Source organism: Ictidomys tridecemlineatus, chromosome X, assembly GCF_052094955.1.
Source record: "Ictidomys tridecemlineatus isolate mIctTri1 chromosome X, mIctTri1.hap1, whole genome shotgun sequence".
In the NCBI taxonomy this organism is placed as follows: domain Eukaryota; kingdom Metazoa; phylum Chordata; class Mammalia; order Rodentia; family Sciuridae; genus Ictidomys; species Ictidomys tridecemlineatus.
The window spans coordinates 18741442-18765171 of NC_135493.1; the positions used below are offsets into that span (position 1 = coordinate 18741442).

At 37.1% G+C, this 23730-nt stretch overlaps 1 protein-coding gene across 1 annotated transcript in view; it reads left to right on the top strand.

Moving 5' to 3' along the window:
* Nucleotides 1–2702: 2702 nt before the first annotated feature.
* Nucleotides 2703–23730, top strand: part of Usp26 (ubiquitin specific peptidase 26) — a 64629-nt gene continuing 43601 nt past the window's right edge. The window contains exons 1-3 of the mRNA XM_005337704.3: nucleotides 2703–2833; nucleotides 8432–8527; nucleotides 13252–13311. The gene's annotated coding sequence lies outside the window, so the exon portion shown is untranslated. The remainder of the gene's footprint in view (nucleotides 2834–8431; nucleotides 8528–13251; nucleotides 13312–23730) is intronic.

Sequence of the window (23730 nt, forward strand, 5' to 3'; positions counted from 1 at the left end):
TGAATGGGAAGCACCTCCAATATAATGTTGGGTAATAATAGACATAGAATTTATATTTGTTTTATCCAATTTTTAGTGAGAATGTTTATAGTTCTGGCTATTTAATATAATGTTTTTCAAAAATTTTGTTAGATATCCTTCATTGGTTTAAAGAAGTTTTATCCTATTTCATACTTGCTATTTCTTTTAGAAAGTATATGTGAATGGGTTGACATAATTCAAAGCTTTTTCCACAATTATTGATAGATCATATGGATTTTTCCATTGATTTGTGCACCATTCAGGGTTTTCACAAGTACCAGATCCCATTGTCCACATATTAATTGTAGAGCCTTTAATAAAGGAACTATTTCCCAAAGAATGGGTGAAGTTAAGGGAACCAATAAGGAATGATACAAATCAGAGTCTAGCAACTGTTGGATGCCATTATCACCACTAGTTATAGAGGGGTGAGAGGAGGGAGCAGTGTCAGCAGACTGGACACAATCTGTATTTGTGGGCTACTGCCTTTCTGTAGGAAGTTTAACTATATGTAGTCAAATAGAAACACCACAGTAACCTCTTCTTATCTTCATGTATTTCTCACCTCTGTTTGCTTGTGGCTGAACATAACTGGAAGACAAAAGCAAGGCCAACTGGGTGACCACAGAGGTCAGTCCTCAGGTCACAGAACAAGATGAAGTAAAACATGGATATGCTTGGGCAAATGGAATATATGCAGTTTATTGCCTTCATGTGGTAAATTAAAATAGATTTTACAAAGTTGAGCTATGCTTGCAAGAATGGAATAAACTATACCCACTCTATACCAATGGGTTTGTTTTAGAAATGTCTTACTGAGGAATTTAGCATCAAATGTTTGTAAGTCAATTTGGCCTATAATATTTTTTTCTGCTATCGTTTCCTGAGTCTGATCATGAATGTTATTCTAGCTTCATAAAAAAATTATATTAGGCCTGTCACAGTGGTACACACCTGTAATCCCAGCCATTTGGGAGGCTGAGGCAAGATGATGGGAAGTTCAAAGCCAGCCTCAGCAACTTAGTGAGGCCCTAAGAAATTTAGGGAGACCCTGTCTCAAAATAAAAAATAAAAAGGGCTGGGGATGTGGTTCAGTGGTAAAGCACCCTGGGTTCAATTCCCAGTACCAAAAAAGTACTAAATGCTGCTGAATTATCCACTTTAAAATGGCCAATTATTCTACTGTCCTGTATATCTAAAAATAAAAAAAAATAATTCTACCAAAAATAGACAATTATGTTATGTAAATTTCACCTCAGTCTAAAAAAAATGAATTTAGAGGATTTGGAGATCACACTTTTGTCAACCAATCTTATTCACGTAAGAATGAACCACCAAGGGTCTATAGTTCTTTGGTGTTCTCTCAACTTGATTGCCTCTGAAAAGTTAAGTAGAAATGAAATAGCAAACCCGACGCCCTAACTGCATAAATATGCTTATTTTTTTCACTCCATCTCAATATCTTCACTCCTCCAGTTCCCTCTCTTGATCGTTTTTTCCAGCTCATTTCAAAATATTGTTACTTTGTAGGTTGAATTTTAGGCTCTGGCCAATCCCAGTGTGGCAGTTATTTTGTTTGCCAAGTTTGCTTTCAAAAAGTAGTGACCAATCAGGAGACTGGTTTGAGTTACTTGGTTGTTTGTTTGCTTGTTTTTTCTGGACTTTCAGAATTTCTGCAACCTTAATAGAAATGCAAACCTTCAAGTAAAAATCTGGGTCCTTTCTACTTTGCGGAATCCAGTACTAATAGATTCCAGTGTTTCCCAACACTCCCCTTCACACAAGCTTTAATATTTTCTCATATCCTCCACCTGGGAGAGGGAGAGATCTCAATCCTCCCTGTTGGGAGAGGGAGAGTCAGGAATGCACTATGGAAGGGACCAAATCCTGTTGGGTGGCCAGACATAGAGGGTAAGAACATTCTAGTAGGCCGCAACCACAGGAACAGCATGATCAGTATGGATGCTGGATGGTCATGGGTTCAAATAATGGGCTGTTACCAAGTTCTTGTCCTGTTACTCAGTTCTTTCTCACCCCACCATCTATCTTCCCACTCTCATTTGTGGCAACACTTTTCTAATTGCCGTGCTAGGTTATGTATTTGTTCATTGTCTGCATCTGCTAGTCAGTGGTTGCTACCCTGTCCAATTATTGTCCGAAGAGCATATGTGCAATTGTTAGGAGAACAGCTATTTAGGCTCATTTTTCACTCTAGACGTCACCCACTTTAATCTTTCACCAGTGCTGTGTGTGTGTGGGGGGGAGGGGTGCTTAATTTCCTACTAAGACCAATTAGGTATCTGGCTCAAATCCGACTGCAAAGGCATAAAGGTGAGAAAGAACTTTCCAGAAAAAGGCTATTACAGATAGCTTAAGAGGACGCTTATTGTGTTATTTGCATTCAGTGTTGGGAGCAATCAGCGAGTGTGGTGTGAGTTATTTTATGGCAGGGTTCGCCTCTATTTCCCACAATTCCTGCAACTCCTAATAAAATGCAAAAGTTTCTTCACGCACCCTTCTCACCAATCAGGAACAAATATCAGGGGTATGGGCAGGATTTGTAGTCATAGAGAAGGTGGGAGTAGTCAGTGTGCCTGTCAATCATTTTAGCCACAACCAGTCAGGATTCTGAAGAGGGAGCTGTGGCTTACCTATAAAAGACCAAAGCCGCACGTGTTGCGGTTGCAGCCCCTTTTGCTTGGCGGGGTTGACTATACTTAGTGTGTTCTCCTCAGGAGTGAAGTAACGTGGAGGCTGCATTTGCAGGCTACCTTAAGGTTGATTTGCATTTATTCTCCATTGTTATTGATAGGTGGGTATTTGTAATGTGCTTTTTATAAATGGTTATATAGGACGCAATAATATACTTCGATAGTATTATAATTGGTAATATATTTTTACAGTTTGAGGTGATTTGGAAATATGAAAGTTTGTGTTCCTTAGCCTAATTTGGTTACAGTGTTTTGCCTTATGTTAAACTATGATGTCTCTTTAATATTCTATTAGATTTAATATTGGTTTTGGTCCCATCTTGTGTATAGTTTTATGGTTCTGTGGTGTTTTCGACTCTGAGGGTATGGTTGGTGCTGTTGGTTGAACAGGTGCAAGCACGGGCAGCTGCCAGGGAACTAATTTTGCCTTTTATACTTTTGGATGGTTATTGTCGCCATCTTCTTGTTTAAACCTTGGTCTTGGCCTCTGAGTTTTGTTATTTTCCATCGGGAAAGGGGGGAAAAAAAGCACTCTGGAGGGACTATAGAAAAGTTTGGACGGTTAATGGCTGTTTCACTGCTATTCGCTTCACTCATAAGTGAAGTTTTGTGGGGTGTTTCCCCTCCACTCGTCCTGGTGATAGAATTTAGGGCTCGCTAGGCAGCGCTCTACCATTGAGCTACACCCCCATGCCAGCTTCCCCGCTTTAAAAAAATAATATATATATTTTAGTTGTTGATAGAGCTTTATTTATATGTGGTCCTGAGAATCAGACCCAGTGCTTCTCACATGCCAGGCAAATATGGTACTGCTGAGCCCAGCCCCAGCTTTTCCCTTTTAAAATATCATTTTTGTGGTTAAATTTTGGCATTAGCCTTCTTACATAGCGACTTTAAGAGAAAAAAAAAAAAACGTAAACTTTTCTGGTATTTTAAACTTGAAATTGGCTTCCAGTCAATACAGAGTTACTCATAGATGACTTTAAAAAGTTGGCTGCAAACAGTTTTGCTTACATTATTATGATATGCCAGTGTATTTAATAGTGTATTCTATTATAGTGTATTCTATGCCAAACATGGTCCTGACTTCATACATTTTCCCCTTAAAAACTTCTTTGCACTTAACTGAACACTGTGGATACTGCCAATCCTCTTTTCAGCCAATATTACGTGCAATTTGGCATTTAATTTTACAGAACAATTTTTTATTTATCATTACATTCAGTAAAATTTTGGTGTTGCCACTTCATGGGTTTCTTTCTTTTCGATAATGGGAATTGAACCCAGGTGTGCTTAATCACGGAACTACATTCGCAGCCTCCTCCCACTCCCCCTTTTTAAAATTTAGAGACAGAGTCTCACTGAGTTGTTTGGGCCTCATTAAATTGCTGAGGCTGACTTGGAACTCGGTATCCTCCTGCCTCGGCCTCTTGAGCGATGGGGATTACAGGTGTGTGCCACCACGCCTGGCACATTGTAGGCTTCTTATGGAAAGTTTTGCTCAAATTTCAATTTATAGTGGTGAAAGTTAGTGGTACATTTTTAAATAATATAATTGTGTATTTGGTACAGTTTAAATTTCTAACTTCTGGTTTTATGGCTCCATGAATTTCCTTAAAAGTGATTGTGTTGTTCAGGCTTGGTAGCTCACACCTGTAATCTGTTTCTCTGGGAGGCTGAGGCAGGGGAATTGCGAGTTCCAGGCCAGCCTCAGCAATTTACCGGCATTTTAAGAAACTCAGCAAGACCCTGTCTGTAAATAAAATTGAAAAAGTCTGGGAATGTGGCTCACTAATTAAAAGCTCCTGAGTTCAATCAAATTTAAACATATTGGCTGGGCCTGGTGACCGACACCTGTAATCCCAGCAGTTAGGGAAGCTGAGGTAGGAGGATCCCGAGTTCAAAGCCAGCCAGCCTGCCTCAGCAATTTAGCGAGACCCTCTCTCTTAATAAAATGTTTAAAAAAAAAAAAAAAAACAAAACTGAAAGGTTGCTCTGTGGTTAAACGCCCTGTGTTTAGTCACCGGTCCAAAAAAAAAAAAAAAAAAAAAGAATATTTTTCATGTTATCTTCAATTCACAAATAAGGAAAAGAGTGTTTTAATTGAAATAAGGTATTGTATTTTTCAGGGACAATTATGTTGTGTACATATGTGAATATAACACGATTTTACCTTTTATGTGTACATATAAAGCACCAATTAAAAAACAACAAATGAGGGCTGGGGTTGTGGCTCAGTGGTAGAGGGCTTGCCTAGCAAGTGTGAGGCACTGGGTCCAATCCTCAGCACCACATAAAAATAAATCAAATATTTATAATATTGCCTTTCTACAACTTAAAAAAATTAAAAAAAAATATATGAGGGAAACAAGTATATTAGAGGAAGGGAACCAGGAGGAAGGAAGAGTGGAGGGAAAGAGGAACTATTAGAAACAGAGTAAATTATATTCCATTAATGCATAATTATTTCAAAATGAACCTGCAATATATTGTATAGCTATAATACATTGATAAAAATATTTAAAAATTACATTGTATGCATGTACAAATATGCCACAATGAAACCACTATTCTGTATAATATGTACCAATACAAAAACAAATCACCATCTTAAAATGCACACATTGACAACCTGGCTGAGCACACTTGTCATTTTAGGACAATAAATGCTCAACAAGAATGACATGGGCCACCACAGAAAGTCTTAGGGCTTCTTGTCTTGCAAGAATTGGGTGTTAAGTATCATATTACTTAGTTCTGCCTAGTCTTTCTCATATTTCCTTAGAAAAGCATGCAGCGTTTCAGTATGTAGATAAGCAGATCCACTGTAAGCTTGAATGTTTGGTGTTTTTTGGCAGTGAATGGTCCTTGGAAGTCAGGTTTGCATAGTTTTGAATTTAAATTATTTTACAGTTCAGTTGTGTATTAAAATAATGATAATTAAAATTTTTGGCTTAGATCCTCTTTCCCAGATATTATTATACAGGAAAAAAATTGATTGTATAGTTTCTAATTGCAAGCAAAGATGTTGGGGCTGGGGATATAGCTCAGTGGTAGAGCATTTAATCTAGCATACATGAGGACCTGAGTTCAGTCCTCTGTACCTGAAAAAATGAGCAAACAAAAGACAGTAATTGCCCAGGGCCAAGGTTCAGTCAGCACAAAAAATGGCCCAAGTTTCCCCCATCCCAGAGTGCCATGCTTCTTTGACAGTGAACTTGATTGCTCCCTATTGATTCAAGCGTGGACAGTTTGTTTTATTATTTCATTTATTTTTTAATTTTTTTTAAAGAGAGGAGAGAGAGAATTTTTAATATTCATTTTCTAGTTCTCGGCGGACACAATATCTTTGTATGTGGTGCTGAGGATCGAACCCGGGTGGCACGCATGCCAGGTGAGCGCGCTACCGCTTGAGCCACATCCCCAGCCCAATTTTATTTATTTTTAAGAGACAGAATTGTGATGTTGTTCAGGCTTGCCCCTTTCACTATCCTTCTGCTTCAGCCTTCCAGTGCTGGGTTTATAGGTGCTTGCCACCCTGCCCAGCTTAGTGTACATATTTCTGATTCGAAGCACTTCCTGTTTAAATTCAAGCCTCCATTTGGTGAAACCTGTTATGTATTCAAGGGGAGGGTTAAAAACTCTTGTCTGTCTCAAACCTCAGGATGATGATTACTGTGAGGAACTTGATTTTTGCTTTGAGGTAAAATACAAATACTTCCATTTTAAAATGGTGCTGCTGAGGGGCTGGGGTTGTGGCTCAGTGGTAGAGTGCTTGCCTAGTATGTGTAAGGCACTGGGTTCAATTCTCAGCACCATATAAAAAATAAAGGGGCTGGGGTTGTGGCTCAGCGGTAGAGCGCTCACCTGGCATGCTCGAGGCCCTGGGTTTGGTCCTCAACACCACATAAAAATAAACAGAATAAAGGTATTGTGTACAACTAAAAAATAAATATAAAATAAATAAATAAAGGGTCACCAACAACCAAAAAAAATTGTACTGGTTGAATTAGCCTAATGATATCTTTATTGGTGTAACATATGTGTTTTTCAAATACCCTTTTGGATTAAATCAGAAAGATTAATTATTGGTAGAATTGAAGGGTTCTTTTGCCTTTGTAATTATGAGATAACAAGGTTTTAGGAAAAGTCACAAATCCTGACTTTTCAAGCAGAACCATAGACATTAAATGATATCTAACTGGAATTTGGGTCCAGGCATCAGGCTTATAGGCATTTTTATTGCATTTACTTGGATGATAGAATCTTATAGGGGATATTTTCCAAAGAGCACAGTAACAAAAACCATATTAGCAATTGTAAGATTTGTTCCCATTGTTATTTTCTTGAAATCTATAGTTGGTATCAGAAGATAAGATTATTTAATGGCTGGAATTATTTATGAAATTATTCTAAATGATATTAACTTCTTTTAGAAGCTTTTCTAACTTACTGTTAGATACTAGCATATAATCAGAGGTTCTCATATAACCCAGTGAGTAATTCAACCTTCCATTTCAAAAGTTATCTATAATTCTGCATGAACCTTTTACTAAGGTCTTGAATAAACTGACTTCCTTGATTCCCCCTTCCCAGAAATTAAGGGACATTGCTTGCAAGCTAATACATAATTCCCATTTTATTAAAGCAGAATGAACTATGGTTCATTTTTTTTTTTTTTTTAAAGAGAGAGAGAGAGGGGAGAGAGAGAGAGAGAATTTTTATATTTATTTTTTAGTTCTCGGTGGACACAACATCTTTGTTGGTATGTGGTGCTGAGGATCGAACCTGGGCCGCAAGCATGCCAGACGAGCGCGCTACCGCCTGAGCCACATCCCCAGCCCACTATGGTTCATTTTGAAGGGATAGTTCAATCTCTGAACAGTAGTCTTATTTGATCTTGTAACCAGTAACAAGTTAATGTGTCCCTATCTTACATTGTCTTTCACTATATATATTTGGGTAGGTACCCCAACCTCACATTTCATTTTTAGATGTTCCTCTAGATAAGGGAAAGAAGACTTGTGCCCTAGCTATCCATGTAAATTAATTTCCATCCTTGCATTGATGCTGGACTGTCTGCCCACAAGCAAGTATTCTTTAATATTTGTAAAAAAAAAAAAAAAATCTCCTTCAGAACTTGTGATGGGAACGTTCTGTGTTGGTTAGCCTGTGGGTCTATAATATGAAGAGGATGGAATATGAACCAATTTTTGTGAAGACCTACCTTATGTAGGGTGAGGTAACACGTTTTTCACCCCTCTCCTGTCCTTTGTGCTATCATTAAAGACCCTGGTGAAAAACTCATGCAAGATTATGGATAACTTGAAATGGGAGGTTGAGTTGTTCAACAGTTTACAAAACAGCATCTCATGTTGTACTAGTGTTAGTGATCAATAATGCAGTAATTTAGAAAAGCACTTCCATCATAAAGAAGCTAATGTCATTTAGGATAACTTTATTAATAATTTCAACCCAGGGCCACTCCCTTGGAACTGCTGACTAATGCCATAATAAAGACTTGTTTCTTCAACTTATTTCTTTAATTTGACAGGGGCATCTTTTTCTAATCCTTACGTATGTTCCTCTTGACATCGTGGGTACCATTATTACAGACATTGACACAATTTGACACTCTTGATTTCAAAGAAAACTGATTTTGACTTTTTAACATTGAAGTTTTGATCTTTTCATTTTAGGAAAGCCAGTAGCTGACAAAACAGTAATTGGAACGGATTGTGGAAAACAAACTTCAAAAGTGATAGCACTGCTCAGGTGCCTTTGTTTATCTTCAGGTATGAGAATGTGTATCTGAAGATAATTTGAAATCCAGCTCTTATCTATTTAAATAGAAAAGATATGAGACCCAAAGACTAAGTGGTGTCAGGGATTGGGAGCCTACTGATATGTCCCTCTCATGGATTTATTTTGTAAGGGTCTTGAAGGCATAAGACAACAAATAAAGTAATATCTAGGTCAGTACTATAAATCTTTACCCTTCAATATGTTGTTGTGTATTTGCTTTATAGACATTGCTGAGACGATAAGACCAGATTGTCTTATACACACTTAACATATTTTCACTCTACGGCAATAGGGATCTCAACTGGTTTCAAACATTATTTCTATGCTTTGTGACACTGTAAAATTGTCAATGAATTCAGATGTTGGAATCTGGCAGCAAGGATTTTAGGTTTGCGTTGCTAGGGCTCCCTGACCCCTGTGTTTCCTATTTCATACAAAAGAGATAGAGGGATGGATTGGGTTGAATGGATTTAGGTAAGTTTATTATGATAGAAAGTGCTAATGTTGAGTGAGTCACATTGAATACTCTATATAAAGAAATGTTCTTTCTAGTCCAGGTTCAGGTCAGAGTCTCTGTTCCATACAACAACCAAACCACAAGGCTTGATTGGAAGCTCTCTTGTATTTGGTGCTATTTGCCCAATTGCTATTTAATGTTTCTTGGAAATGTGTGGAGGTCCTGTGTCTGAACTTGATTTTACCTTTGCTAACTTTCAAATTTTGTGGCAAGGTATATAGTAACTGGGTAAGGATTCCTTTATGATGAGGGATAGAATTTCCTATTAGTTTGGAAATGAAGCTTTCAGTACATAGGAATACCAAATCCCAGAGCAGTGGGATTTCTAACAGAAGTACTCTTCTGGAATTATTGCCTACTATGGTATACGTTCTGAAATATGGTCTTCCCCTGTAGATATTCAACAGGTAGCTTTCTGAGTTGTACTTACTGGCAACATGTAGATTAAATGCATGCATTATATAGTTCTGAATCTCAATGCCTTTTATATTGCCTCTTGATACTTTGGAGTCAGTCAAACCTCAGTTCAAACTTGATTCACCAATAACTATCCTTAGTTCCTAACTATCCCTTTTATTAGCCTAAGTTTTTCTTATCACAAAATGGAAATCATATTTTGTTATCAGGAATGTTGTGAGAATCAAGTGTAATAATCTTTGTAATGTACTTACTGCACACAGTAGATGCTCAGGAGTCAGTCTTCATTGTCTGAATGTGCATGTTGGAATAAGACATTTACCCATAAAGTCCTAAATTTTCTATTCTAAAATTTCAACAAAATCGACACAAGTGCCTTAAAATAGGTCGCAAATCATAATCTAGATCTTATATATTATGTTAATGCTGTAATTATCACAACATGATTTTATTCTATAAACATTCTTAGATATGTAATTATATATTTGTTTCACATCTGGGACTGTGGGACAAATTGTTTAAGGGGCTTATTTTAGCCCCCCCATTCCTTGCCCTGTTCCTTGAATTATTTTCTTTCCTTTTTCAGGTATAATTGATTTCTCATAGGTTATGTTGGCTTCTCTTTGGAAACCACATCTCTGTAATCTTACTGTGAAGCAAGAGGTGGCTGTGGAACCCAGAATTTTTCCTTGCTCTGATCTGAGTTCTTCTCTGGTCTACTTAGGCACTTCACATAGAAGCTTTCATGGCTCAGCTTCCAGCTGGACTTTCTAGCTGTGTGCATTGGAGGGTGCCTAGTTAAACTGGCAGTCCTAAAATTTTTTTACTTTCCTATAAAAAGTCACTTCCAGGCTATTATTCATTGAAGATTAGGTGAAAATATTTAACAACACGAGAAAGGGTTAAAAATGCTAAATATAGATATGCACCACCCAAAGATATTGACTTTTTTTTGTACTGGGGATTGATCCCAGGGGTGCTTATGGAGCCCCATCCCAGCACTTCCTTTTTAAAAATATACTTTTTATTTTATTTATTTGTATATGGTACTGCTGAAGATTGAACCCAGTACCTCACATGCTAGGCAAGTGCTCTGCCACTGAGCTACAGCCCTATCCCCCAATACTTCCTGTTTTTGAGACAGTGTTTCACTAAGTTGCTTAGGGACTCCTTAGTTTGATGAGGCTGGCTTTTAACTTTGAATCCTCCTGCCAAAGCCTCCCAAATCTGGGATTACAGGACTGTGTCACCACACCCTGCTCAAAGATTTTTAACATTTAGTCCCAATAGATACCTCTAGTTCCTCTGCTTTTCTGTTAGCACACATATTTATTCTGGTAGCATCATGTAATCTGAAATTCACCCAGCCAATGGGAAAAAAAATCCACATTTTAAAATTGGAAAATTAAAGTGTCTAACTCATCCAACACATTGACATTTCAAAACCTTTTAATTTATCAAAGATTCAGTTAAATTCCTTTAAAACCCTGGAAGGTGGAGGTCATTTTTACTTTTCATGCAGTGGGAAACTGAAGCCAGAGTTATTTAGGAAAAGCTTTACCCCAAAATTACCAATTGGAGCTGTGCCAAACATGTTCTTTCATCAAGTGTTGTGATGGTGATCTTAACTTATTTGCTAATTCAAAAGGTGTGAAACTTAACAGTGACACTTCTCCTTTCCATGCCCTTGTATGACTCATACACTCTGTGCTTCACAGTTATCTTGGGTTTCTTCATTGGTGGAGTTTTGAGAAGATGTGAATGGTTTTAGTGGGTAATTTGGTGTTAGCGTTCTAAAAATAGTGAAAAGCCAGAGGAATCCTAAAGTGAATCCTAAAGTAAAATTAATCTCTATTTGGGCATATCTGCCACACAGAGAAATCAGAGTTCAGAAACCTTGGAAAAATGAAAGTGACCCTATTCAGAATTTAAGGATTAATCCCAAAGGAGTTCATCCTTTGCCCTTCAGCTCATCTGTGATTTACACTGGTTACTAATATTTTGGATTCTTGTGTGGTACTGGGAATTGAACACAGGGCCTCATATATGCTGGCCTAGCATTGTTAACAGAACTACACCTCATCCAGCTCTCTTTGAGAGTCTCACTAAATTGCCTAGGCTGTCCTTGAACTTGAGATCCTCCTGCCTGAAGTCTCCCAAGTAGCTGGAATAATTATTTGGAATGTTAATGTGCTATAAATTCTCGGTGTGATTCCCCCCCCCTTGTGTTTAGATTAAATGTATTTTCATACTTGTTTGTATGGGTACTAGAAATTGGATTTTAAATGGAAATTTTAGATCAAGCCTATATGGATATTTTTATGAAATAAAACAATTTATTCCTAGTGCTTTACAGCACTATTCACATAAAGGGTAATAGGCTCAAATTTGTTTTTAAAAATTACTTCCAGTTGTAATTGTAATATGTGCTCACAAAGTTTGAACACTAAAAAGAATGTTTTTAAAAATGGTTTATTATTGTTGGACCTTTATTTATTTGCATGCAGTGCTGAGAATTGAACCCAGTGCCTCACACATGTGAGGCAAGTGCTCTACCACTGAGCCACAACCCCAGCCCTAAAAAGAGTGTTTTTTTTTTTGACAACTATTCTTTTTTTCCACAAAAAGGAAAAAAGAAACCTCTGCTTTGCCAATTTCCCAGGTGTAAATACTCTCACTGTGACTGATTTCAAGCTATCAATGTGACATCACTGAAAGATTTAGGAGGAAATTTAGGAGGAGATATGCACTGTCAATTGGTAATGAGTCATTTCTGACACAGCACTGAATGAGCATTATCACTGGCAATTTTAACCACATAGTTATTACCACTGTTAACATTTTTGGTGTTCTTCCAACTAGTCTTATAAATATATTCACATTGGTTCTGCTGCAGAGACTTGTTAGTTTTCATAGGTAAATCTGTGCTTTCTCATTTAGGTATCTGGCTTGATTTCAGGTTACCAAACTCAAAATATTATGCAAACATTTACAAAAGACATAATGATTCCATGAATTTATTTGAAGATTTTAATACATGTGTAAACCTAAAGCTCTGAAAAGCATTGTACATTGTGGCATTTAAAAAGTGTTTTTAATGCAGATTTATTTTTTGTATGATTTCCATAACACACCTAGGAGTGGTAAAGACCATGATCCTCATAGGAACAGTTACAGTTCATTTGTATAGCTTGATGCAGAGTAATTATAGGTCTGCCTATGGGAATGCAAATATAAATGAGAGAGAGGCTTTCTCTATTTCATATTGTATTTCTAGTATCTGAAATTGATTCTGGGAACACATTGTGCCTTCTGGGAGAGAACCTTAGGTTTATTTGAGGCATCAAAAGGCACAAAAAAGCACCGCCTTGTGTTTGTAGACAAATAATTTAATAATTTGTACCCATGGCCTAGAAGGAGCTGATAATGAGATTGCTGAATCAGATAAAATATCCAGGTTGCTTGAGTGGATTTGCACAGGCACTCTGGATAGTATGAGTACCTTAGAAAAGCCTTGTGCAGCTAGATTTCTAGTGAGCAAACTTGTGAGCTTTCACTTGAGCTCTCCCTCCCAGATTGAGTGGAGGCTCTACTCCCTTCTCCTGTTGACATAGTGATGTCTGGGTAAGGACTTCACTTGAGAAAATAGGCAAGAAATGCCAGATGGAAGTATAGTAGAAAGAGTAGTGAGAAATGTTTATAGTGCACAAAAAGATGTGTGTTGCCTGCTACCCAGAGTAATATTTTTTTTCTTGCCTAAATTTGGTATCTTTCTAACAGATCCCATTTCACTGTTTGCACCTGGACTGCTAAGTGCCTGCCTTTCTCAAGATTCTTGAGGTAAGAATGTGAGAATCATAGAAGAGCATTTTAACATTTATTTTGATTCACAAACAAAATATCTGCAAGTGAAAAGTTTCATAGCTTGTGTTTTTTTAATTTTAATTTGTTGTATATGACATCAGAATGCATTACAATTCATATTACACATAGAACACAATTTTTCATATCTATTCTTGTACACAAAGTAGAGTCACACCATTCTTGTCTTCATACATATACTTAGGGTAATGATGACCATCTCATTCTATCATCTTTCCTACCCCCATTTCCTCTCCCTTTCCCTCCCTCCCTTTTGCCCTTTCTAAAGTTCATCTAATCCTCCCATGCTTCCCCAACCACATTATGAATCGGCATCCTTAAATCAGAGAAAGCATTCAGCATTTGGGTTTTGGGGGATTGGCCAACTTCGCATTATATTCTCCAGCTCCATCCATTTACCTGCAAATGCCATAATTTTATTCTCTTTTAATGCTGAGTAATATTCCATTGAGTATATATACCACAGTTTTTTTATCCAAGGTTGGTTCCACAGTTTTGCTATTGTGAATTGTGCTGCTATAAACACCGATGTGGCTGTGTCCCTGTAGTATGCCGATTTTAAGTCCTTTGGGTGTAGATCAAGTAGTGGGATAGCTGGATCAAATGGTGGTTCCATTTCATAGCTTGCGTTTTTAATCAGAACCAGACAAAAGTCTTAGCTGTGGGTTGGGATATAATATAGTTCAGTAGTAGAGCATGTGCCCAGCATGTGTAAGGCCCTGAGTTCAATCCTCAATACCACAAAAATAATTTTTAAAAAATTGGCTCTGAGAGATACTTGTTTAATTTAAACTTATATTCAAAGAAACTACATCTTTTATCAATTAAAGTCATGGCTAATACCAAGTCATCAGAAAACCTCAAAATCCAGTGGGTCAGATTCTTTTGGACTTTTGACCAGTGTGAAGTCACTCACACCCTAGTGTAAGGGTACATCATTTGAGTACTTCAACCCAGTGGAAGCTTTGATTACTCTATTAAGGAAAAATAAACCTTCCAGCTACCTATTTTCAGTATCACTCATTTTCAGCTATTCAATAAACCTGTCGTCCATTTCCACATGGCTTTAGGTTGAAAATTTCAAGGGACCACACAGGAATATCTGTGAAATTCCATGAGAAGTGCTTTCATAAAACTGAGGTTTACTGGTATTCCAGAAGAGCTGGTAATGACTTTTCCATATGAATCTGCTCCTTGCCATTTTCCCTTCACCTTGATCTTTTGGTTCAGTTTAGGAATCAATTTTGTCTAATTTCCAAATGTTGCCTCTGTGTGGTTTCTCTGAATTCATTATCTGTTATACTAAGAGTGGAAGATAACTTGATGCCTTTTTGGGGTTCTGGGGTTTGACTCTAGGGTCTGGCACATGCTAGGCAAGTGTTCTACCACTGAACTATATCCCCCCACCCTAACTTGATACATACTAATGACATAAATACCACCCTTACCCTAAAAACCTTTTTTTCTCTTCCTTTTTTTGGGTCATTTCATAATGGCTTCAAGGGATATAATGATTTTATGATATTTAGAGGTAGTTTCCATGGTATATTTCACCTACTCTCATTTCATAATAAATTTTTAATCTTTTTAAGTAGGTGGACATGATACCTTTATTTATGTATTTTTGTGGTGCTGAGGATCAAACCCAGTGACTCATGTGTGCTAGGCAAGTGCTCTGCCACTGAGCCACAATCCCATCCCCTCATAAATTTATATGGACATTTTGGTGCTCATTTTTTATGGTGCTTTAATAAGCTAGAAAAGATACAGAAAAGGCTGGCTCTTGGGAGTTCAATTGCTGGTTGAGTACAAAAACTATTTTGTTTTTGATTTTTTTGTACCACGGATTGAACTCGGGGGGCACTTAACCACTGAGCCACATCCCCAGCCCTATTTTGTATTTTAGAGACAGGGTCTCTTAGAGTTGCTTAGTGCCTCCCTGTTGCTGAGGCTGGCTTTGAACTTGTGATTCTCCTGTCTCAGCCTCCCATATTTGTGGGGTTTTTTTTTAAAGATAATTTCTATCACACTTACATTGTAGAGTTTAAAGAATAAAATACTTCAGCAGATTTACTCTCAAAAACTGTAGTTCCCCAACCCCTCACCATTCCTCCATCTCTTAGTACGTTTATCCAGAAATGACACCATGTGATTTTGGGATTGTAGACAACACTTGTGCTGAAAATATCTCAGAAAAGAACTGAGACTACTAAAAGGATTTAAGCTTTTGTTGTCTGCCTTTTTTGAAGGGAGGCAAATTACAGAGATTGGATCCACAGAAGAAAGGATCAGGTGACATAGAATGACAAATATGAAATGTTCTCTTTCCTTCAAGGACCTATGCCTAAGGGTAGGAAAAGGGCTGTAAAGTAGAGGCCCTTTGTGTAGAGTTCTGCTCTTGAGGATAAAGCAGACAAGAGGACAGGGTCTTTGAGAAAGATATCATGGTCTTTGTTCAAGTTCAGTGTTTCCTGCCTCCTCTCTTTCTGCTCCACTCTGTGTTTCAACATTTCTTCACTTGGACAAGCAACGTAAAGGGACATCACAGGTCTGGGAGACTTACGTGGCCTAAAGTATAGCTAGCAAATAAAGACAGACAGACACACACACATACACACCCAAGCATTAATGCTGTAACATAAACACACACTCTCCCTCCAGCTTTTAGCTTTAGAACACAGGCATTCAGAGGAAATGTATAAATGTATAGAACTTTTGACACATGATTTTTTTAGACTTTCATGTGCCTTCACATCTTCTCCCTTACAGTTTTCTTCAACCAATAATACCTAAAGATGATTTTAGTGGGAGAAAACATTAAATTTTAGTACCCATGAAGGCAGTCACAGGTTGAGATGCATCATTGCTTTAAATGCATCCTTTAAATGTATATTTCATCTGCGGTCCATTTTTTAAATACTTGGGCAAGGATCTGGTAGCTTCATGTTTTTAAATACTATCATCTCTCTTGCTCTGTTAAAGTGACAGACTGAGTGTTCTTGATACAAGAGGAAAGGATGGTAAGTAGTATTCATCATCATCATTTTATCACATGAAGCCTGAAAACAATTGTTTTTATTACCAAAAATTGTTTTACTCACCAAATGCCAAAAGGAGATTTTGCCTTCACTGTAGGTATTTTAAATACTAACTTCGTGTTGGTAGCTTCTTAGCCTGAAAAATTATAGCTTCATGTCATGAGTGTTTAGGCTTAATGAGTTCACAGAAGACCAGTGTGAGACAGGCTAAATTAAACAATATGAAAAAGATAGGAGGGAAAGTGTGTGAGCTGGGAAGTATTTGGTGGGGAGCAATTCACAGTAGACAATTTTAAGGGGACTATGATCTGAGAACCTTTCACTTCTCAATTTGATGATGTATTTAATTAATTTCTTTCCAAATATCCTGAACTCAGTGGAAAATGAGGAGTTTTGAATCAGATTGGATTGTCTAATCTCAGAACAATATGAGCAGAGCATCAAAGAATTATAGAGAAATAAAGATTCTTAATACAGCATTCTTAATACAGTATAAGGAAGAAACAGATGCTAATGGTCACTTGAGTATAAGGGAGACTACTGCCTTTTTGGGATGTTGAGAAATTGATGTGAGGGAGCGGCTCTTCATTTTTTCTTTTCCCTGTGAATTATGTACTTTTTGTATTTTTTTCAACCAGTGGTTGAAACCAGGGATGCTTAACCACTGAACCACATCCCCAGGTTCTCACTAAATTGCTGAGGCTGGCTTTGAACTCACGATCCTGAGTGGCTGGGATTAAAAGTGTGCATCATCACATCCAGCTGAATTCTATACTTCTGAGATTGAACACATTTTGCTACCTCCCTGCCTCTTCTGTGAATTTTTCTTGAACATATGAAAAATGGCCTTTGGGAATAGTTATCGTCTCAACTTCTCATTTTTGGAAAAGTTTTGGGGGTAGACTTCTGCAAATGATCTGCTATTGGAGAGTGTTATTGTTCCAGCATATTCCTTGAGACAGTTTTCCTTTGACTGCTCAGCATATTCCACATCTTTCTGCTGTCCTTTAATGTGCAGTCATGCATGGTTGCTGCCAGTAATATTTCAGTTCCCTCTGGTGGTCTAGTTTTTAGGAGGGATTAACTGAATTTTGAAGTTTTCTGACTGAGACCTTTGTTAACATAATCTTATGTGTGGGGTCTTATTGTAATGACAATTCTAAAATGATGTGCTTTGTTATAAGCATGCATTCTTCAGCTAAATCCTATCTATTTCCCATAAACACTATGAGGTTATCTAAAATTTGTTTCAAGCTTTGGTTTTCACTGTCCTTGTTTAGGGCTTTCCTCAAATCTCATCTTTGTGCCTTTCCTTATGGTCTTTTCCATTAATTCCTCTGCCAACTGACCTTAGGAAACATATAATTACCATGTGCCCACTTAGACTAACTCACTGGAAATTATATAGTAAGTCCTTTTAGTATTTTATGCTAGTGTTACCAGACTTTCTCATCTATCCAGAATTTTTATTATAATCTGCAAGAAGTGGTTTCCCAATAGCTATTACTACATTACTACACACTTTATTTGCAACTGTAATAGATGTTTCTTAATCATTTCCTCTTTCTTGACTTTTGCAGGTGTGGGAATAGGAGTCATTCCATTCTTATTTTTTAATTATATCTCTTCAATTACTAGATACTTGGATTCTGGTCACCCTTTTTGATCTGTAACAACTTAAACGTTGCTGCATATCTAAATACATTCTTGAAGAGAATGTAGATCTTGGTTTATTTCCTTCTGTTTTTATCTGTCCCTTTTAGTATTCAAGATCTTATTCCCATATTTGCACAGGCTGACTTCTAAGATCTTACTACTAAGAACTCTTTCAAGGGACTGGGTGTATAGCTCAGTGGTATAAAACTTGCCCAGCATGCATGAGGTCATGGGTATCTTGATTCCCAGTACCACCAAAATCAAAATAAACTTGGAACTCAGTCTATATTTTTCCTGTATTTTTGTAAAATTATTCCACTGCTCAAAATATGATTTGGCAGATTATTTGTTTGAACTTGAGTATTCTTAAGTATAAAATGGAAATTATCCCAGCTTCTTAAAGTGGTTGTGTTAGAAGAGTAGGAGTTAAGATAGTGCTGAATGCTCAGTCCTTATAAATATCAGAAAAACCTATTGGTAAGGCAAAGCTGAATTCTGATTGAGGTTAAGGAAGAGCACTACATTGACAGTCTTAGTAGCTGTATTAGTCAGCTTTCCATCACTGACTAAAATGTCTGACAAGAACAGTTTAGAGGATGAAAAGTTTATTTTGGGCTCAGTTTCAGAGGTCTCTGTGCATAGTCACTCAACTCCATTGCTCTGGGCCTGAGGTGAGACAGAACATGATGGTGGAAAGACGTGGTGAAGGAAAGCTGCTCAGCTCATGGTAGCCAGAAAGCAGAGAGAAGGCGAGGCACCAGGGACAAAATATAAACCACAAAGGTAGGCCCCCAGTGATCTAATTCTCCTAGCCCACCCTACCTGCCTAAGTTCACATATAATACAGTAGTCTTTTAAAATCATTAATTCATCAAATGGATCAATCCACTAATTAGGTTGTAGATGTCATTCACTAATCATGTTACCTCTGAACATTTCTACATTGTCTCATACATGAGATTTCAGGGGTCACCTCATATTCAAACCATAACAGCATGTCAGTAGGAGCAGGCAAAGTGTGGTTATTTGATATTTTGAAATCTGATTTCAGTTGACTGAATGTTGGAGCTTGGTGATGATTGGGTAAGGATCATGATATAATTTATGATTGGTAGACACAACATGAGGGTTGTGAGGCAATAGCTTTGATTTTTCATCCTTTTGGCAAACATGCTCTCCTTTTGCGTATTTTTTTTTCAGAAATTTCTGGAATAAACAGAGTTGGGCAATATAGATAACTCTACCTGGTATACTTTGCTTCTGATTAATGAAGTTCAGAAAGGTGATAACCTTTAAAGATACTTAAATAGTCTGGGTTGCCTATTAAGACCTTTATAAAAATCTCCCTTTGAACTAGGGTTGTAGTTCAGTGTTACAGTGCTTACTTGGCATGCCAGAGGCCCACCATCCCTAGCATTGCAAAAAAAAAAGAAATAATAATATAAGCTTCCCTTCTGCTATGGACTTTTCTCCTTTCCTCATTTCGTCTTCTCTAGCTGCAGGGCTTCCCCCCCCCACCCCCCCCCCAAAAAAAACGCTGTGGTTAAAGGGTAATAACTGTTTATCTCTGTTCAGTGCTGGTAAATTGCCTGACAACCTGTCTGACATTTTTTTGTAATTCCCACTTTCTTCATAAGTTTGAATCTTTGTTTTTTCCATACACATGTCGAATAGTTTTCATCTCGGGGCTTTTGCTCATGATAATTCTTCTGCCTGGAGTGCTGGTCTTAGATATCAGCAGGCTTTGGATGGCTATCTATAATCTCATTGCAGTGTGAATTTGTCCTTTGTTCAAAGCCACACTATCATGAAATAGGCCTGGAAGGTGCCTCATTGGCTTTATAGTTATTCTATCTGATTTGGTAGATTAAAAAAAAAAAAAAGAAAATAGATTTGCTCAGAGAACAAGGAGTGCATCATATACTTGAAATAAGCTACCAAACATTGCAGAGAATGTGAAAAAACATAGTAGAAAAAAGATTTCTCCCAGGACCTTACAATCTAATTAGGCAAAAGTAACTTAGATTCACTTAATCTGTATAATGAATTGAAGGAAAGGAAACATCTTAGAAAATCTTAATGGCAGAGTGCAATTTGTTCTGGCTAAGAATCCACAGAGGAAAGGAGCAGAGTACTAGAGAGGAGAGAAGGGTGTGCAGTAAGTGGGGAAAATGTGGGAGAGCAGAAATAGAACTGCAGTCTTTAACACTGAGTTGCTGATAGAAATTGGCCACATCAGGCATACTTATCTTTCCCAGCGCTAGTGTGACTTGGCCTGAGTACATAGAGGCTTTATTGAATTAGTTTGTGACACTAGCTTTTGGTCACACTCAGACATATGACCTGATAATATAATGATATTTTGTTTTTACTTCTGTCCTGATAAATGTCCCAGAACTTTTAGCACTTTTCAGAAATGGTAAAATTATGGCCAGGAAATTAATTTCTTTGCATTTTGACAAGAGGTAAAAGAACAGTGAATAATTCTACATTCAGATTTAAAGCTCTAGATTTGTTTAGAAACACTTTGTGTTAAGAGTTTGAACTACATGTTAGATTACAATTGATCATTTTTCCCTAGAGGAACTGATAAGGTAAATATTTGATAAGAGCATGGTAATGTAATTCAAGGCTGTTAAACAGATGTGTGTACACACAGGCACATGTATTTGTAACTGATTATTTTGCAAGGTCAGGAATGGAGTGGCTGTTGTGCTACCACTAGTTGCTTTCCCGAGTAAGCAAATGAACCAGTTTCTTCAATCTAAGCTTCTCAGAGGAGTTTTTCTTAGAGATTTTTTGATGTGTTTTCTTATGTGTATATGTATAATCCCTCAACAGAGTAGTCAATAAACTATCCCAGGACACTCTGAAAATGAAGTGTGAGGTACCTCATGAATAAAGGAGTGTATACATGTAAAGAAGCATTGCATCTACTGTCAGGAAATGAACACATTTATGTTTAATATTGAATTCCTGAAAAGATTGGTAGGCCACATTCAAGGGCTTTTCAGTACTCTTCTGTAATACTTTATTCCATAGTCTCATACTGTCAAAGCCAGGAGGACCCTTGCAGATTATTCTCCACTGTGTAAGTAAAGAAGTGACATTTTAGTTAGATAAAGGCCACAGAGATGGTGATTGATGTGAGATCAATCTTGTCTCCTTCTATGTATTTTTACTTTCATTCCATTGTATACCTTTCGTCTCTGGAAATCTCAAAGCTCACATTTCTAGGAAGTTGATAGTTAAATGAGGGCAGTAAAATAACTCAGAAGGAGAAATGGAACAGTAATGATTTTAAATGATTTATACATAGTTAAAGCCCGAGAAGTTACTCTGTCACCATGCTCTGGCTACAACACTGTTCAGTAACTGCAACAATACTTATGTGACATTTCTTACTAATTATGGTGGTTAATGTTGTCATTACTTGCACCAGCTGGTATATTACTGCTTGTGACATGCAGCCATTAGAAAGACTTTGTCATCCTTCTAGAATTCAAAGTTTTGTAGGGTTTCTTAAGTGCTTGTTTCCAGAGGTAGATTAGGGTTGTGGCATTAGAGATGGAAAGAGGAAAGTGATGCGAGTGTATATAGTTGAGTCCAGTAGGGTTTAGACTTCTAGAAATTTATGGACATGTTTAATAAGCATGTTTTATAAGTAAGTTATTAGGAAGTAGAAAATATTAAGCATAACCATTGAGATCTAGATCTGGGTCTAATGTTATTGTACCAATACTCAGAAGTGTTATTATAAGGCATTGACACAAGGAAGTGTCTTTGGCACATGTTTTCTGTGAAGTTGAGGACACACTGGGCAAGATAGAAAATAGAATAATTAAATGCCCTTGGGGAAAAGTATATCTCTTAAGATCCCCTGAAACAGCTTTGGACAACCATCACTTCTTAATTAACTCAGCAAATAAGTATTGCATTCTATTATATTAATAGATTAGATTGTGAGCATTTAATAACTCACTATTTAACTTATATATTGAAATTAGTAATGAGAGTGAATTACAATGCCAGTGTTAACTCTGTGAATTGACTACCAGTTTTCTATTTAGAAAGTTTCCAATCTCAGCTTTTCCACTAAAAGCTACAATTAGTTTGAATGTTGCTATACACTGATGGCTTTACTGCTTGCAGAATATCACCCTTGTTAATTGTAATCTCTTTATCTTTTCATTTTAATTATTCATCCTAGTTTTGGAGGGATTCTTTAAAAATCAACAATGTAATAAACACTTATAGTTCTTTTTTTAAAGGATATATTCCAAATAACTAAGTGAACAAATGCCAATTTAGTAAGTTAAAGCAGTGTGAAAACAGTTATGAACTCAGTAGGCTGTTCTGATTCATTGTACAATTCAGGCCAGTCTGTGTTCACAGGCTGTTAAGAATGCTGTGAAAGGGTCTCTCCCTAAGAGGTTGAGAGGTTAGCCCCGATAACCTATAAAGTTTCTTCCAGCTCTTATGTAATTCGGTGAAAGGCTGAATTAGTGATAGGATAGAAAATATTTACAAATGACATTTAAAAAGAGCTTGGAATTTTTTTCCTTAGAACTGATAGGGACCAAGATTCTTGTGCAAGGTTTAAATGGTTTAAAATAATTCCACATGGTTTAAAATAATTGTTACATTGAACTTCACGATGCTATCACTTTAAATTTTCTTTACATGCCATTTACAGAGATATCTGTAATCCTCTTTTTAAACATTTTTAGTCTCATATGGACACAATATCTTTATTTTGTTTGTTTTTATGTGGAGCTGAGGATCGAACACAGTGCCTCACATGTGCAAGGCAAGCGCTCTGCCACTGAGCTCCAGCTCCAGCCCTGTAATCCTTAACTGTTATGTTACTGAAGAGAAGAATAGCATGGACTTCATAGAGGTTCTTCATAAGTGAATGTATTTGAAATGGTTAAGTGGAAACTTAAAGGAACTATCATAGTATCCCTATTTGTAGGACATGCAGTTTTCTATTCAGTACTTGTTTGTGTGCATGCATGCGTGCACAGCCAGGTGACCAAATGGCAGAATTATGTCATCTGTAAGGCTGAGTTTTATTTGTAGGTCTGCATTTTATTCTAGAGCAGTGGTTCTTAAGAATTTTGCACAGATCATTTGATAACCTGTTGACATTATATACTATTTTGGAAAAGTAGGCCTTTGCACATACCCACAGACATTGGCAATTTTCTAGGGGTTTAAGGACTACATTAAAAGTCCAGTAAATTCCTGAGGATAAGAATTCCTGTTAATGATATCTAAGCAGTTGTTTATTCATATGGTCATAAGGTATTTGCTTGCGTATCTTGTAATCTGGGCCCTGAGCTGAATGCAGGACACATAAATACTGCCAGTCCTTTACTAAGAAGCCAGGTGATTTGGGGGCCATATCTTTATTTATGCAGGTCTAAATTTCCTATAATTTAAAAATTAGAAGCCAGGTGTGGTGGCTATAATCCTAGTATCTTGGGAGGCTGAGGCAGGAGGATTGTAAGTTCAAAGCTAGCCTCAGCAAAAGTGAGGTGCTAGGCAACTCATTGAGACCCTGTCTCTAAATAAAGTACAAAGGCTAGGGCTGGGAATGTGGCTCAGGGGCCAAGTTCCTCAGAGTTTATAATACAATTAGTTTTTTTTTTTTAAAGATTATTTCCAGGCTGGTCTTGAC